At 41.2% G+C, this 14,966-nt stretch overlaps 1 long non-coding RNA gene across 1 annotated transcript; it reads right to left on the bottom strand.

Annotated features, from left to right (window-relative positions):
* Window positions 1-2,066: 2,066 nt before the first annotated feature.
* On the bottom strand, window positions 2,067-12,485 carry LOC111973261 (uncharacterized). Its single transcript, XR_002878538.2, has 3 exons — window positions 12,398-12,485; window positions 5,623-5,720; window positions 2,067-4,447 (listed from the first exon to the last, which is right to left on the bottom strand). It is a non-coding gene; the product is annotated as an uncharacterized lncRNA (long non-coding RNA).
* Between the last annotated feature and the right edge of the window lie 2,481 nt (window positions 12,486-14,966).

The raw sequence follows: 14,966 nt of genomic DNA, 5'->3' as shown, positions 1-14,966 counted from the left end.
ATAGAGACTGCCAGAGGACCGGCAACATGCCTCCGATTTGACACACTGAACTCTGTCTGCAAAGTAGTTGGTGAACCAGGCAAGGCAGTCATTAGAAAACCGAGGCTACTGCTGCCGATAAGAATATGGTGATTGACAGAGTCGAAAGCCTTGGCCAGGTCGATGAAGACGGCTGCACAGTAATGTCTTTTATCGATGGGTTATGATATCGTTTAGTACCTTGAGCGTGGCTGAGGTGCACCCATGACCGGCTCGGAAACCGGATTGCACAGCGGAGAAGGTACGGTGGGATTCGAGATGGTCAGTGTCTGTTTGTTGACTTGGCTTTCGAAGACCTTAGATAGGCAGGGCAGGTGGATATAGGTCTGTAACAGTTTGGGTCCAGGGTGTCTCCCCTTTGAAGAGGGGGATGACCGCGGCAGCTTTCCAATCCTTGGGGATCTCAGATGATACGAAGGAGAGGTTGAACAGGCTGGTGATAGGGGGTGCGACAATGGCGGCGGACAGTTTCAGAAATGGGGGTCCAGATTGTCAAGCCCAGCTGATTTGTATGGGTCCAGGTTTTCCAGTCTTTCAGAACATCTGCTATCTGGATTTGGGTAAAGGAGAAGCTGGGGAGGCTTGGGCGAGTAGCAGCGGGGGGGGCGGGCTGTTGGCCAAGGTTGGAGTCGCCAGGAGGAAGGCATGGCCAGCCATTGGAGATGCTTGTTGAAGTCTTCGATTATCACGGATTTATCGGTGGTGACCGTGTTACCTAGCCTCAGTGCAGTGGGCAGCTGGGAGGAGGTGCTCTTGTTCTCCATGGACTTTACAGTATCCCAGAACTTTTTGGAGTTAGAGCTACAGGATGCAAATTTCTGCTTGAAAAAGCTGGCCTTTGCTTTCCTGACTGACTGCGTGTATTGGTTCCTGACTTCCCTGAACAGTTGCATATCGCGGGGGCTCTTCGATGCTATTGCAGTTCGCCACAGGATGGTTTTGTGCTGGTCGAGGGCAGTCAGGTCTGGAGTGAACCAAGGGCTATATCTGTTCTTGGTTCTGCATTTTTTGAACGGAGCATGCTTGTCTAATATGGTGAGGAAGTAACATTTAAAGAATGACCAGGCATCCTCAACTGACGGGATGAGGTCAATATCCTTCCAGGGTACCCGGGCCAGGTCGTTAGAAAGGCCTGCTCGCAGAAGTGTTTTAGGAGCGTTTGACAGTGATGAGGGGTGGTCGTTTGACCGCGGACCCGTGGCGGATCAGGCATGAGGCAGTGATCGCTGAGATCTTGATTGAAGACAGCAGAGGTGTATTTGGAGGGCAGGTTGGTCAGGATAATGTCTATTAGGGTGCCCATGTTTACGGATTTGGGTTGTACCTGGTGGGTTCCTTGATGATTTGTGTGAATATATATATATTATTATATATTTGCAAAATCGGCAGTGTATCAAATACTTGTTCTCCCACTGTATATATACATACATCACTACATACACGCCTACACTGAACAAAAATATAACGCAACATGCAACAATTTTACTGGGTTACAGTTCATATAAGGAAATCAGTCAATTTAAATGATAAATTAGGCCCTAATCTAAGGATTTCACATGACTAGGAATACAGATATGCATCGGTTGATGTAAACAGTCGTTAGAAATTGTTTCAGGCTTGTATTCTGAAAAATTAAGAAGTAAGAGCAGTCTGAATGAGTGGACGCTAGTGTCACAGAGCTTTTTCATGCGCATGACCGAGAGAGTGCGTTTCTTGTTTACCTTTTAAATTGACAACGTTATTGTCCGGTTGAAATATTATCGATTATTTAGGCTAAAAACAACCTGAGGTTTGAATATAAACATCGTTTGACATGTTTCTATGAACTTTACGGATACAATTTGGATTTTTTGTCTTCCTGTTTTGACTGCGTTTGAGCCGTGTGATTACTGAAGAAAACGTGCGAACAAAACTGAGGTTTTGGATATAAGAGACTTTATCGAACAAAAGGAACATTTATTGAGTAAATGAATGTCTGCTGAGTGCAAACATTTGAAGATCATCAAGGTAGTTATATTTTAAGTCTGTCAACAACCCGTCGAGGTCCATTCTTAATTACGCAGTCTGTCAACAACCCGTCGAGGTCCATTCTTAATTACGCAGTCTGTCAACAACCTGTCGAGGTCCATTCTTATGCTGTCTGTCAACCCGTCGAGGTCTATTCGTATGCTGTCTGTCAACATGAGCGTAAAGTCATAGAAAAAGATAAGAAAGACAGTAGATACCTTTCAGGGGACAGTCCAAGGGGACCAGTGTTTCACCTATATTTATTTAGCAGCGGTGATCTAACTATACCTACACACACTGAGTATACAAAACATTAAGAACACCTCTTTCCACGATAGCTTTCACCTGGTCAGTCTACGACCCCCTACTGACATCACCTGTTAAACCCACTTCATTCAGTGTAGATGAAGGACATGTTAAAGAAGGATTTTTAGGCCAATCCATTTTTAAGACAATCGAGGCATGGATTGTGTTTGTGTGCCATTCAGAGGGTGAATGTGGAAGACAAAAGATTTAAGTGACTTTGAACGGGGTATGGTAGATGTCAGGCGCATCGGTTTGAGTGTGTCAAGAACTGCAACGCTGCTGGGAATTGAGGCAAAATGTTTTGTACAGTAATGCATCTACCTCAAGTTATTTCAGCCACACCCATTGCTGACAGGTGTATAAAATAAAGCACACAGCCATGCAATCGCCATAGACAAACATTGGTAGTGGAATGGACTTACTGAAGAGCTCAGGGACTTTCAACAGGGCACCTCATAGGGTGCCACCTTTCCAACAAGTCAGTTCATTACATTTCTGCCCTGGTCAAGTGCTGTCAATGTGAAGTGCAACCATCTAGGATAAACAACGGCTTAGCCGCAAAGTGGTAGGCCACACAAGCTCACAGAACGGGATCACCAAGTACTGAAGCGTGTAAAAATCATCTGTCCTCTGTTGCAAAACTCACTACAGAGTTCCAAACTGCCCCAGGAAGCAACGTCAACACAATAACAGTTCGTAGGGAGCTTCATGAAATGGGTGTGCATGGCCGAGCAGCCGCACACCAGCCTAAGATCACCATGTGCAATGCCAAGTGCTGGACTTTGAAGCAGGGAAACACATTCTCTGGAATGATGAATCCTGCTTCACAATCTGGAAGTCCGACAGACAAATCTGGGTTTGGCGGATGCCAGGAGAACGCTACCTGCACCAATACATCGTGCCAACTGTAACGTTTGGTGGAGGAGGAATAATGGTCTGGGGCTGTTTTTCACAGTTCGGGCTCCTTAGTTCCATTGAAGGGAAATCTTAAAGCTACAGCATACAATGACATTCTAGACAATTCTGTGCTTCCAACTTTATGGAAACAGTTTGTGGAAGGCCCTTTCCTGTTTCAGCATGACAATTCCCCCGTGCACAAAGCGGGGTCCATACAGAAATGGTTTGTCGAGATTGSTGTGGAAGAACTTGACTGGTCTGCACAGAGCTCTGACCTCAAGCCCATCAAACAACTTTGGGATGAATTGGAACACTGACTGCGAGCCAGGCCCARCCTCACTAATGCTCTTGTGGCTGAATGGAAGCAAGTCTCTGCAGCAATGTTCCAACATCTAGTGGAAAACCTTCCCAGAAGAGTGGAGGCTGTTATAGCAGCAAATGGGGGGGACATTAGTCAACAGTACAAAGTTACTGTTGTAGGTTGTCTGATGAACTGACCTAAAACAGACATACTGCATTCCTCACAGAAAGGAAGGACAGCTAAAGGGAGGGAGAGAGGAAAAAAAGAGAAAACAGTAATGACAGGAAAGACGAATGTAAAGACTGAGCAGGGCAATGATAACATGGCTATCTAAATTAACTGTTGTGTTCTGTGTAACTGGAACTTTCTAATGCAAAAAAATACTAATTGGAYCAGACTTCAAATCGAAACATTAAAAAGGCACCTCGATATTTTATTACCAATGAGGAGCAACATAGCCTAACTTCCCTAAACATTAAATCAGCACCTAGGTCCATGTTATCAGTCTCATGACGTTTTCTATTCTGTTTAGTGTTGAAGCATCAAAACAAATGAACAAGCTGGCAAACACTCTTGATGAGGGTGACTTGACCATTAGATCAGAATACATCAGGACATGAGCACACCAAGATAACGTGACACTTGAGCACAAGGTAAAGAGCAGTGACACAGAAACAGTGACAGACACGGAAACAAAGTCACATGGAAACAATGTCCCACACAGATCATACTCTGTCAAAGTATGGGGGCAGACATGTTGTATGCCTGCCACCTCTGTCGCAGAAACAGTTTTACCTGAAAATGGACCCTGGGGCATGGTTTAAGGGGAAGATTGGTGGCTATTCTTCTCACAATACTCCTTGAGGAGCCATACGCCTTGCCTGAAAAGCCAAAAGCCTGTCAAAATAAACACACAGGTCTATGGTTAAGTACTAGAATCAAGATAATCGGTACATAACAATTAAATCATGCCTTATAAAAGACAGTATAGTAGAAGTGCAGTATACTGGAAATGCCATGAGGACATGGATTGGATACTATTGTGATCTCAAGACGCTCTCAGTTCTCCTCTACTTCTGGGTATACTGTAGTTGCTACACCGTCTGATAAGTGACAGTTGAGATGAMAGATATCTGGTTACCCTAAAGGCCGGCACATTGCGATATGGAGTGGTTTCATCTTACCGTCCAAATGCATTGCATGCAGCCGGCAATACATTTGGACTGGTGAGGTAACCTAAAACATTATCCATTCAGGCTGCATTGGCTTCGATTTCCTCCTTAACTTTATTTAATGGCGAGAAGCCGTAATTTTATTTGTATATAATTTTTTTAAATAGAAAAATACGCATACCTTTATGAAAACACCATTTYGCACCACCATGCTAAATTGGCTAAATGCTAATCCCGGATGTTGTGTATTGCGTTCAGCCAGTCAGTTTGAAACTATTAGCGGCATCGCATTAGCGAAAACCAAAACTGTACTCAGGGCAGACCTGGCTGTAGCGAAATATGTTTGAGTCGCTTCGGGAACAATTTTAGCAAACGAAGCCTTTTCCTAATCTTAACATAAATCTCCTAACCTGCCACATGAATTATCCTAACCTGCTACATAATTTATTCTAATCTGCTAAGAAAAGTMACTTCTGCTAGTCAAAACCGGCAGACCCCCCCCCCCCCCCTGAGAAATCTTGGTTTTCACTAATGCGATACAGCACTGCCTTAGGTTAGGGGTGAAAAAACAGACTGATGCAACCTGATTGGCTGAACGTGATACACAACATCCAGGATTAGCATTTAGCCACTACCATGCTGGTGGTACACATTTGTCCTGTTTTTCTCCACTTTCACCATTAAAGTTCAGGAGGAAATCAAAGCCTATGCAGCCTGAATGAAGAATGATTTTAGTCCGAAACGGTTCACAAGGGATATGAATGTATTGCCGGTGCATACAATGCGTTTGGATGGTAAAATTAAAACGACTCAATATCGCCATCTGCCGGCCTTTAGGCAAATAATATCTGGTCTGATCATGACTGTACTCCATGGTATGGGAAAAATGAAAGTACTTACCAGGTCCATTTCTATCCTTGGACTTTCTTTACTCATTCTATCGATGTGTTTTCAAAGCAGCAGTTGTACACAAGAAAGCATCTTCTTTGTGAGGTAGTCTGGGGGAAACAACAGGAAGACAAACAGGGGTAGAAATACTTGTAGTTAGCATTGTGATATTTTGGCCTTGCTCCTGATATTCTGAATGTGTTCGTTTTTATCCTAGCCATCACTTTGGACTTCTCTTTGTATTCATACTATACGGAACAAAAACAAACTCAACATGTAAAGTGTTGGTCCCATGTTTCATGAGCTGAAATAAAAGATCCCAGAAATGTTCGATATGCAAAAAAAGYTTATTTCTCTAAAATTGAGCACAATTTCRTTTACATCCCTGTTAGTGAGCATTTCTCCTTTGCCAAGATAATCCATCCAACTGACARTTGTGGCATATCAAGAAGCTTATTAAACAGCATGATCATTACACAGGTGCACCTTGTTCTGGGGACAAGAAAAGGCCACTAAAATCTGAAAACTTTTTTCACACAACGCCACAGATGTCTCAAGTTGAGGGAGCATGCAATTGGTATGCAGACTGCAGGAATGTCCACCAGAGCTGTTGCCTGAGAATTAAATGTTCATTTCTACCATAAGTTGCCTCAGTTGTTTTAGAGAATTTGGCAGTACATCCAACTGGCCACACAACCACACCAGCCCAGGACCTCCACAYCCGGCTTCTTCACCTGCGGGATTGTCTGAGACCAGCCACCAGACAGCTGATGAAAATGTGAGTTTGCGCAACTGAAAAATTTCTGCACAAACTGTCATGAACCGTCTCAGGGAAGTTTATCTGCGTGCTCGTCGTCCTCACTAGGGTCTTGACCTGACTGGAGTTTGGCGTCATTACTGAATTCAGTGGACGAGCGGTTCGCTTATGTCAAATGCCCCATGGTGGTAGTGGGGTTAAGGTATGGGCAGGCATAAGCTACAGACAACAAACACAATTRCATCTTAAATCRATGGCAATTTGAACGTACAGCGATATCGTGATGAGATCCTGAGGCCCATTGTCGTGCAATTCATCCGCCACCATCACCTCATGTTTCAGYATGATAAWGCACGGCCCCATGCCACAAGAATCTGTACACAATTCCTGGAAGCTGAAAAAGTCCCAGTTATTCCATGGCCTGCAAACTCACCARACATGTCACCCATAGAGAATGTTTGGGATGCTCTGGATTGACGTGTACGACAGCGTGTTCCAGTTCCCCCCAATATCCAGCACCTTCACACAGCCATTGAAGAGGAGTCGGACAACATTCCACAATCAACAACCTAATCAACTCTATGCCAAGAAGATTTGTCTCGCATGAGGCAAATGGTGGTCACACCAGATACTGGTTTTCTAAGCCACACCCCTAATTAAAAAGAAGAATCCCTAGAATATTTATTTCAATTGACTGATTTCCTCATATGAACTGTAATTCAGTAACATCTTTGAAATTGTTGCATGTTGTGTTTATACTTTTGTTCAGTGTATACAGTGATCCCTCGCCACTTCGCGGTTCACTTATCGCGGATTCGCTATTTCGCGGATTTTCATAATGCATTTTCTTTTTTTTTTTTGGTGCATTGTGCTCTGCATTCTGATTCGCTAAAAACTCACTCCCGCTTCTTGTATCAAAACATGCTACGAATTGTGCTATCATTTTGTCGTCTCGTGCAGTTATGTGTACGTACATAAAACAGCTTGGCAAATTTACATTAAGTTGGCCAAATTATCTTGTAATTTCGAACATCTCCTAAACCCATAATGTCGACGAAACGGCCTACACGTGAGTCACTGTATTTGTATACATGTAATAGTTGCTAATTGTAAAAAAAAAAAAAGTTTTCTATTTCGCGGATTTCACTTATCGCGGGTCATTTTCGGAACGTAACCCCCGCGATAAACGAGGGATTACTGTATATGGTAAAGTTGAGTTCTCAGCCTTTTTAGGGACCCCGTCTGAAAGCTCTCAAGGACCCCCCTATGGTCCCAAGCACCCTGGTTGAGAATCAATGAGCAATTTGATTTGAGAGTTCAGGTTCTTGTGTCATGTTCGCTCTCAAATTTTTGGCATCATTCTGCCTTCTCCCTACAGTTTTCAGCCATTAGCGTCGCCCATGACTACCTCATGTTAACTACAACCCTGACACTGTGTTTTAACGTTTAGAAACGTCAGTTGTGAAAAGTACCTAAGTAGAAATGATTTAAAGTACAACTTAAGTTGTAAAAAACTAGTAAAAACTAGTACTACACTAAAAACGAGTAAAAACTTCAAATTTTACTACACTACTTTCCTACAGAAAATAATGTTTTAACTCCATACATTTCGCCTGACACCCAAAAGTACATTTTTAATGATTAGCAGGACAGGAAAAAAGACAAATTCACACTCATTAAGCGAGCATTCCTGGTCATCCCTACACAGTGAAATCAATGGTGTACATTTAAACTCTGACAGTTTTAAAAGTACACTATTTTCAGTGAACCTATGAATCCCACTGAACTGGCATTAAAATAACACTTTTTAAAGTGTTAAAGATTTAACTCTGTTGCAGKGTTCCCCATTCAACTCTTAGTATTCAAATGAACTTCTTCAAATGAACTCTATTGTAGAGTAATGCGCAACCCCTACAGTGTAAAACAGAACATTTAATTTAGAGTAAACTCGACTCACTCTGCTTAGTGCTGACGCTGTTACACTTTCTCAGTGTAAGAAACGAACACCTGAGGGGTTACAGTAAATACTCTTTGGGTGTTGACTGTATGAGTGTTCACTGTGTGGTGCAAAGCATCATTTGCAGATATCCCAGGGTTCCTTTGAGTTAATTTTTATTACCACCCATGACTATATTTGTTAGTGACAGAGACATGGTTAAAGGCCTGTGGCTTTCACCAAGTGAGTACCTAGGTGAATGCTATCATTAAAATTAAACTCTGACAATACACACATCATAAGGCTTTCATCTGATGGCCTAGTTTTACCCTAACACAGTGGTGTTAGGAAACTCCTGGTTTACAGACCACATCATGCCTACAAGTCACAATATCCTGGCTTGCAAAGTTATATGTATTTCCTTTAAGAATCATGCCAGCGTTAGGATATCCAACAGTTGGAATTTTTATTCACTCATAACCTGCATTCAGAATGACGGTCAGAGTTAGGAAAGTTGATAAGAAGACTACCTAAAYCATTTAAACTGGAACCACCATTTCAGTAAGGGGTGCAATAAATCTAACTGATTGGATTAGTTTAAAACAATTTATGTTATGTTTGTGTAGCATAAGTTTAATAAATTAATCAATGTACATGCAAAAGCATTAAAACAATCTTTTAAAAAATAAACCTACTTGCATTTGGGAAATATGATAATGATGGGTGTGATTGATGGGACTGTTTTACTATCCAATGTGTAAAACCGCTTCTACCCCCAAGCCATAAGACTGCTGGACAATTAATCAAATGGCCACCCAAACTATTTGCATTGACACCCCCTTTGTTTTTACACTGCTGCTACTCACTGTTTATTATCTATGCATAGTCACTTTACCTCCACCTACATGTACAAATTACCTCAATTAAGCTTTACCCCCGCACAATGACTCGGTACCGGTACACCCTGTAAATAGCCTCATTGTTATTTTATTGTGCTACTTTTTCTTTAGTAAATATTTTAACTATATTTTCTTAAAACCTCATTGTTGGTTAATGGGCTTGTAAGTAAGCCTTAAAAACGGTAAGGTCTATTACACCTGTTGTATTCAGCGCATGTGACAAATAATATTTTATAACTCTGGTTATTAACACCAACACTGAGGGTTCTAATACACCATTGAGTGTAAATTTCACTCTTAGAGTGAATTGGATCCTGAATTAACACTAGAAATGTTACACTGAAAAATCAACACTTGCCAATTTGCTGTGTACTGAAAAATCAACACTTGCCAATTTGCTGTGTACTGCCACTGATCTGGCAGACTTAAACATAATTTACAAACAAAGCATTTGTGTTCGAGTGTTGGAGTGTGCCCCTGGCTATCCGTAAATACAATTAAATAGATGTCTTTAATATAGGCCAATTTAAATGATTTTAGGACTGACCCCAATTAGTTGACTGTTCGATTGTTCGGTCAATAGGCGGTTGGTCAACCAAGATTAATTTTTTTGAGCAGTAGCAAAGAAATAAATATAAATATATTTTGGGCTCACATATAGGACTATGCATTATCCCTAATATTCATATGGGAGTTTTGAATGAATCATCACCTTTGAAATCGCTGTCCATTTCGTTGTGTTAGGCTTTGAAACAGCCACAATGACCATGTTTCCACTCAGTTTCAACCTACTGATTAACTTCTTTCTTCAAACTAATCCATCACAGTGATGTGAGTTTTAAAAGAACATACTGTTTTGACGATAAGTGTTTGATGTGATTTTTGATTGCATTTGCATTGAATCCAGAGTGGTTAGAGGGACAATAGAGCCCTGAGTACCAGGCCATTAGTGACCTGATGATAGTTTATGAGTTGGGTACCACTAACATGTCCAGAGTGCATGAGGAGATTACCTTGAGTCAACAGTCATAGAATTTTACTGTGGTCATGAAGCATGACTGCCGGAGCGGYAGAATAGTTGATTTTATTAAAGCACATAGGGTGTTGATGTGAGATGTCAAAACCATGACTAGAGAGAGACTCAACGAATACAGCAAAGAGCTGCTGTTTTTATGAGTAAGTCCATGTTTAAGTTGTTATTCAGCACTGTAAATACTTTCTTCAGCAGTTGTCTAAGCCATTAAATGCACGTTCTCCCTACTTCCAAATATTAGCCAAACAGCATTGAGCTGAGCTCAACTGTGGTTTGTCCTGGCGCAGCAAACCAGCCCCCAAGGGATGCCAGTTTGGATTTGGCTTCACACCAATCAAATCACATTCTAAAGCTGGGTGGACACTGCACGACTTTCAAAATCCTATCATCACTGAGCGTCTCCCATTAAACATCCATCTTTCATTTAGTGTGTTGCCAACGTAGTGGGTGTGCACATTAAACGATGTGACAGACGGTGGTCACAAACTACAAGATACTTCACTTGGCTGTGAAGATTTTCGATACCATGCTGTCTCACAAAATCTATCATGTGATTTGATTTAACGTAGCTCTACGAGCTGTGGCTACCAAACCTGTTTGAAAATATAGGGATGTCTGGGACTGCTCAAAGACGAGATCCATAGCCCTCAGATTGCATCTTTGACCCGCTCACATTAAAAGAGCGTCGGTGACGGCCACATGACCTGAATAGGCAAAGACGTGGGGATTTTGTCTCCAATCTCAAAAACTTGTCTGAGACAGCTAAATCATAGCCAAAATTGTATAGTGTATACCCGGCTTTCGCAAAATGTCATCATTGTCAGACAAACGTGTCTGTTTCTGGTCTGCTTCTGTTGATGTCCTGCAGTAGCTAGCATGCTAAAACTGCACTTTCCTAAACCATGGATGGAGATATGGATTTGGATCGTGGTTTTGACTTAATTCTCTGTACAGGCCAATGATTCTGAACTAACCATAAATGCATATATTGTGCCTAGAAGTAACCTAGTAGGCTCACGTTAACTAGCTAGCGAATTTATCTGGTTCATTTTTGCACATGAGGGGAAGTTAGCTAAAATGCTTACTAGTCTAGGTAGCCTATAAAAACAAAAAGCATACTGTATGACAGAGCCATAGACCGTTTGCCAACATGAAAGAGAAGAGTTTGGTATTGGCGTTCAACTAGTCTACAAGTTGGGTCAAGTAAAAAAATATGTTTAATTGCGCATGCAACACACGATTTTTAGCAACTGATTGGACTAAATCGTTTTTTTGTATATTTAAGTTTGTTTCTATTGTATTAAACTAAGCATATATAGCCTTGTTGATGTTTAAGTTGAAATTGTGCTGGAATAGTGGAGGCAGTGCTCCTGTTGTCTTTTGCTGACTTGCAGTAACTCTGTGGGTTCTAAATCAGTAGTTGGTTAGTAAACTGTTGAAAACATTTAACTTGCTTGACCATGCTGCAGGTTTGTTGCATGCAATATTTGCTTTGTGGATGTCACTGGACAGATCATGCTCTCCGGTTTTGTGACGAAACAAACATATGTGTAGTTGAATTTATTCGGCCAGTGTGTGGCTTGTCTTGTTGTTGTCACGGGCTTATTGTATTATATTATGGTGGCGTAGGTCCTTATGATTCCAAAACCATAAAGCGACGCCTGTAAATAATGTTCAGATTGAGCGTCGGGGCTCTTACCAAAACTCTCCCTTACAGAAGACGCCTTCATCCAACGACATGTGTAATGTACTGGAACAGATTCATGATCGGGCTAGTGTTACGTTAGACAACTCACCGGCCTCTCTGACTTGCAAACTACTGCTAGCAAGTTGCTGTGTGTAACTAAGCCTGGCCTGGCTTAAGTTTGGGACGAAAGCCATACATTTCTGGAAATATCCACTACGTGACAAAAAACTTAACAAGGTTTTGAACCATTGAATCTCCTGACATATCCCTCTATGAGTCTTTTGTAACTAAGCAAGCATAGTTATGTTAGTTGGTTGGCTAACGTTAACTAAACTAACAAGTTACTGTAACGTTAGATAGTTWTCGAAACTTCTTGTTAACCAAGGCGTTTTGAACGTAGACAGTTAACGAGTCTAGCGAAAGGTAAGTCATAGCAAAGTTTGTGGAGTGAATTTGATTAATAAAAAATACTTACGAGACTGACTTTGTCGACGTCCAGGGAAAATGTGTGTTTCCCAAATCTCCACTCTAGTCTTGAGTAACCGCGTTCCTGGCGGAGTGAGTGGGCGGGATAAAATATTTATTTCTTGACGTATGGGTTGGTGGATAATTTTAATGAACCAATGGGCATTGAGACATTGTTTCGACTGGGCTTGTACTATAACTTTATGATACTATTATTGGTTGATTATAATAAATAACAGGCCAACTGACCAACTGGAGTTCTTGTCATAAAGGACGCGGACCCAAGGTCTTGGTTTACAGACAGCAAGTAACAAAATGTCAAGTAACATCAATTCCTTGTCTGTAGTTTACTGTCACTGTCTTTTTTTGTGTGAACAATTTGGTAAATACAATACATTCATTAGTAAATTAACCACAACAGTAATCAAGGTCGTGACAATTTGTTCCAGTAATGTATTTGTATTTATTATTTATTTAATCAGGGAAAACCCATTGAGACAAGGGTCTCATTCTCAAGGGTGCCCAGATCACAGTAATGCAACAATCAAATACAATGTGAAACAAAACAGCAATGTAATATAATATGAAAGAAAAACTGTTACATTCCTCAGATACTAGGTCCTCAATCAACACTTTAAATTTCCCGAGCAGCACCAGAACATCCAATTGTAAGGAGTTTTGTAAATTGTTCCAGCAGTGAGGTGCATTAAAACCAGGGCCATAGGCATGGGTGGACCTGGGTGCACACACTGGGGAGCCAGGCCCATCCAATCAGATTGAGCAAAAAGTAATAATATATATATATCACTTGCTTTGGCAGTGTTAGCATATGTTTCCCATGCCAATAAAGGCCCTTGAATTGAATTTTTCTTTTTTTTTTTCTTTTTTCTTTCACCTTTATTTAACCAGGTAGGCTAGTTGAGAACAAGTTCTCATTTGCAACTGCGACCTGGCCAAGATAAAGCATAGCAGTGTGAACAGACAACACAGAGTTACACATGGAGTAAACAATAAACAAGTCAATAACATGGTAGAAAAAAAAGAGAATCTATATACAATGTGTGCAAAAGGCATGAGGTAGGCAATAAATCGAATAATTACAATTTAGCAGATTAACACTGGAGTGATAAATCATCAGATTTGCAAGAAGAGATACTGGTGTGCAAAAGAGCAGAAAAGTAAATAAATAAAAGCAGTATGGGGGGTGAGGTAGGTAAATTGGGTGGGTAGTTTACAGATGGACTATGTACAGCTGCAGCGATCGGTTGTCTTAATTAGACGCAGTCTGTCACAACCCGTCGAGGTCCATTCTTAATTACGCAGTCTGTCAACAACCCGTCGAGGTCCATTCTTAATTACGCAGTCTGTCACTCCTAAGACTGCACAGAGATGCTCTCCTAAGACTGCACAGAGATGCTCTCCTAAGACTGCACAGAGATGCTCTCCTAAGACTGCACAGAGATGCCGTGATGTGTGTTGATGCATTTGTAAGGAATCTTCTTCCTGAAGATAATGTGACAAGCCCAGTCCTTTTGCTGCCTCTATGAAGACTGTTTACAGATGTCTTGTTTGTCCTTGTTGTCCATTCGAAATGAATCATTATGGTTCCGTGATATGCCTTCTAAGCACAGATGCGAAGAACCACTAGTGTTTGAATTGTTGACCCACTGCTTAAGTTGACTGATAGAAACACCCCTGTGCTCCATTGTATTCACCTCTTCCTTGCACTGCCAAAAGACTGAAATATTGGACACACAACTTCTGTTCTGAGAGAACTTGGGTCAGACAGAATGGTATTCTAGAATGCAACTGCTTTCTACTGTATTCTAGAATGTAACTAATATGAAGCATTGTGGTCAGTGACTGTAGAGTATGCGTGACCTCTAACCCTGGACCAGTCACTGAGGCATAGTACACACACCCCATCTGAAAACTCCCATCACCACTCACGCAGGGTGGAAGTTTACTGTGGTTTAGCTACCTGTTAAACATCTGTTTACTTCTACTGAATGGGACTCTCCCTCATTATCATCATAGCCACATGCAACCTAGGACTGCTGTACCGATGCCTTATAACTATGCACACTGCGCTAAGTGACCAAACCAGCTCCTACTACTAGTTCTAGTAATCTCATGAAGTACATCGTGTGCTTGTCCTCTTAATGCACTGTCTGATTTTCTTTAGCCTTTGAGGAAAAACTGAACTCAAACACATTCTGTATATAAATGGTTATTTTTTTTTACATTCCATCTCCATTTATATATTTTTTTGATTCTGTAGACTGCACAAAGATTTTAATAACAGGTGCTTTTTCCTATTTTAGCATTTTCGCTGTAAGACTGTTGCGACAGCCATTTTGGGAAGATTTGTCAAGCCATTTTGTAAAGGATTTGCCGTATTGACCTTTTGATACATGCTTGTTGCTGTTACATTTTGATAAATAAAACAAGTTGACATGAATGACTCAAGTGAACTTTGACCGTGGTAGGAGTCATATAGGGATGTATTGAGGTGAAATCTTMATTGTAGCTAGAAATGTAAGGAATAGAGCTTACATGACATTACCTGTTCATCATAC

Source organism: Salvelinus sp. IW2-2015, linkage group LG14 (genome assembly GCF_002910315.2).
Source record: "Salvelinus sp. IW2-2015 linkage group LG14, ASM291031v2, whole genome shotgun sequence".
Lineage (NCBI taxonomy): Eukaryota > Metazoa > Chordata > Actinopteri > Salmoniformes > Salmonidae > Salvelinus > Salvelinus sp. IW2-2015.
This window is presented reverse-complemented; position numbering and strand designations above follow the sequence as displayed.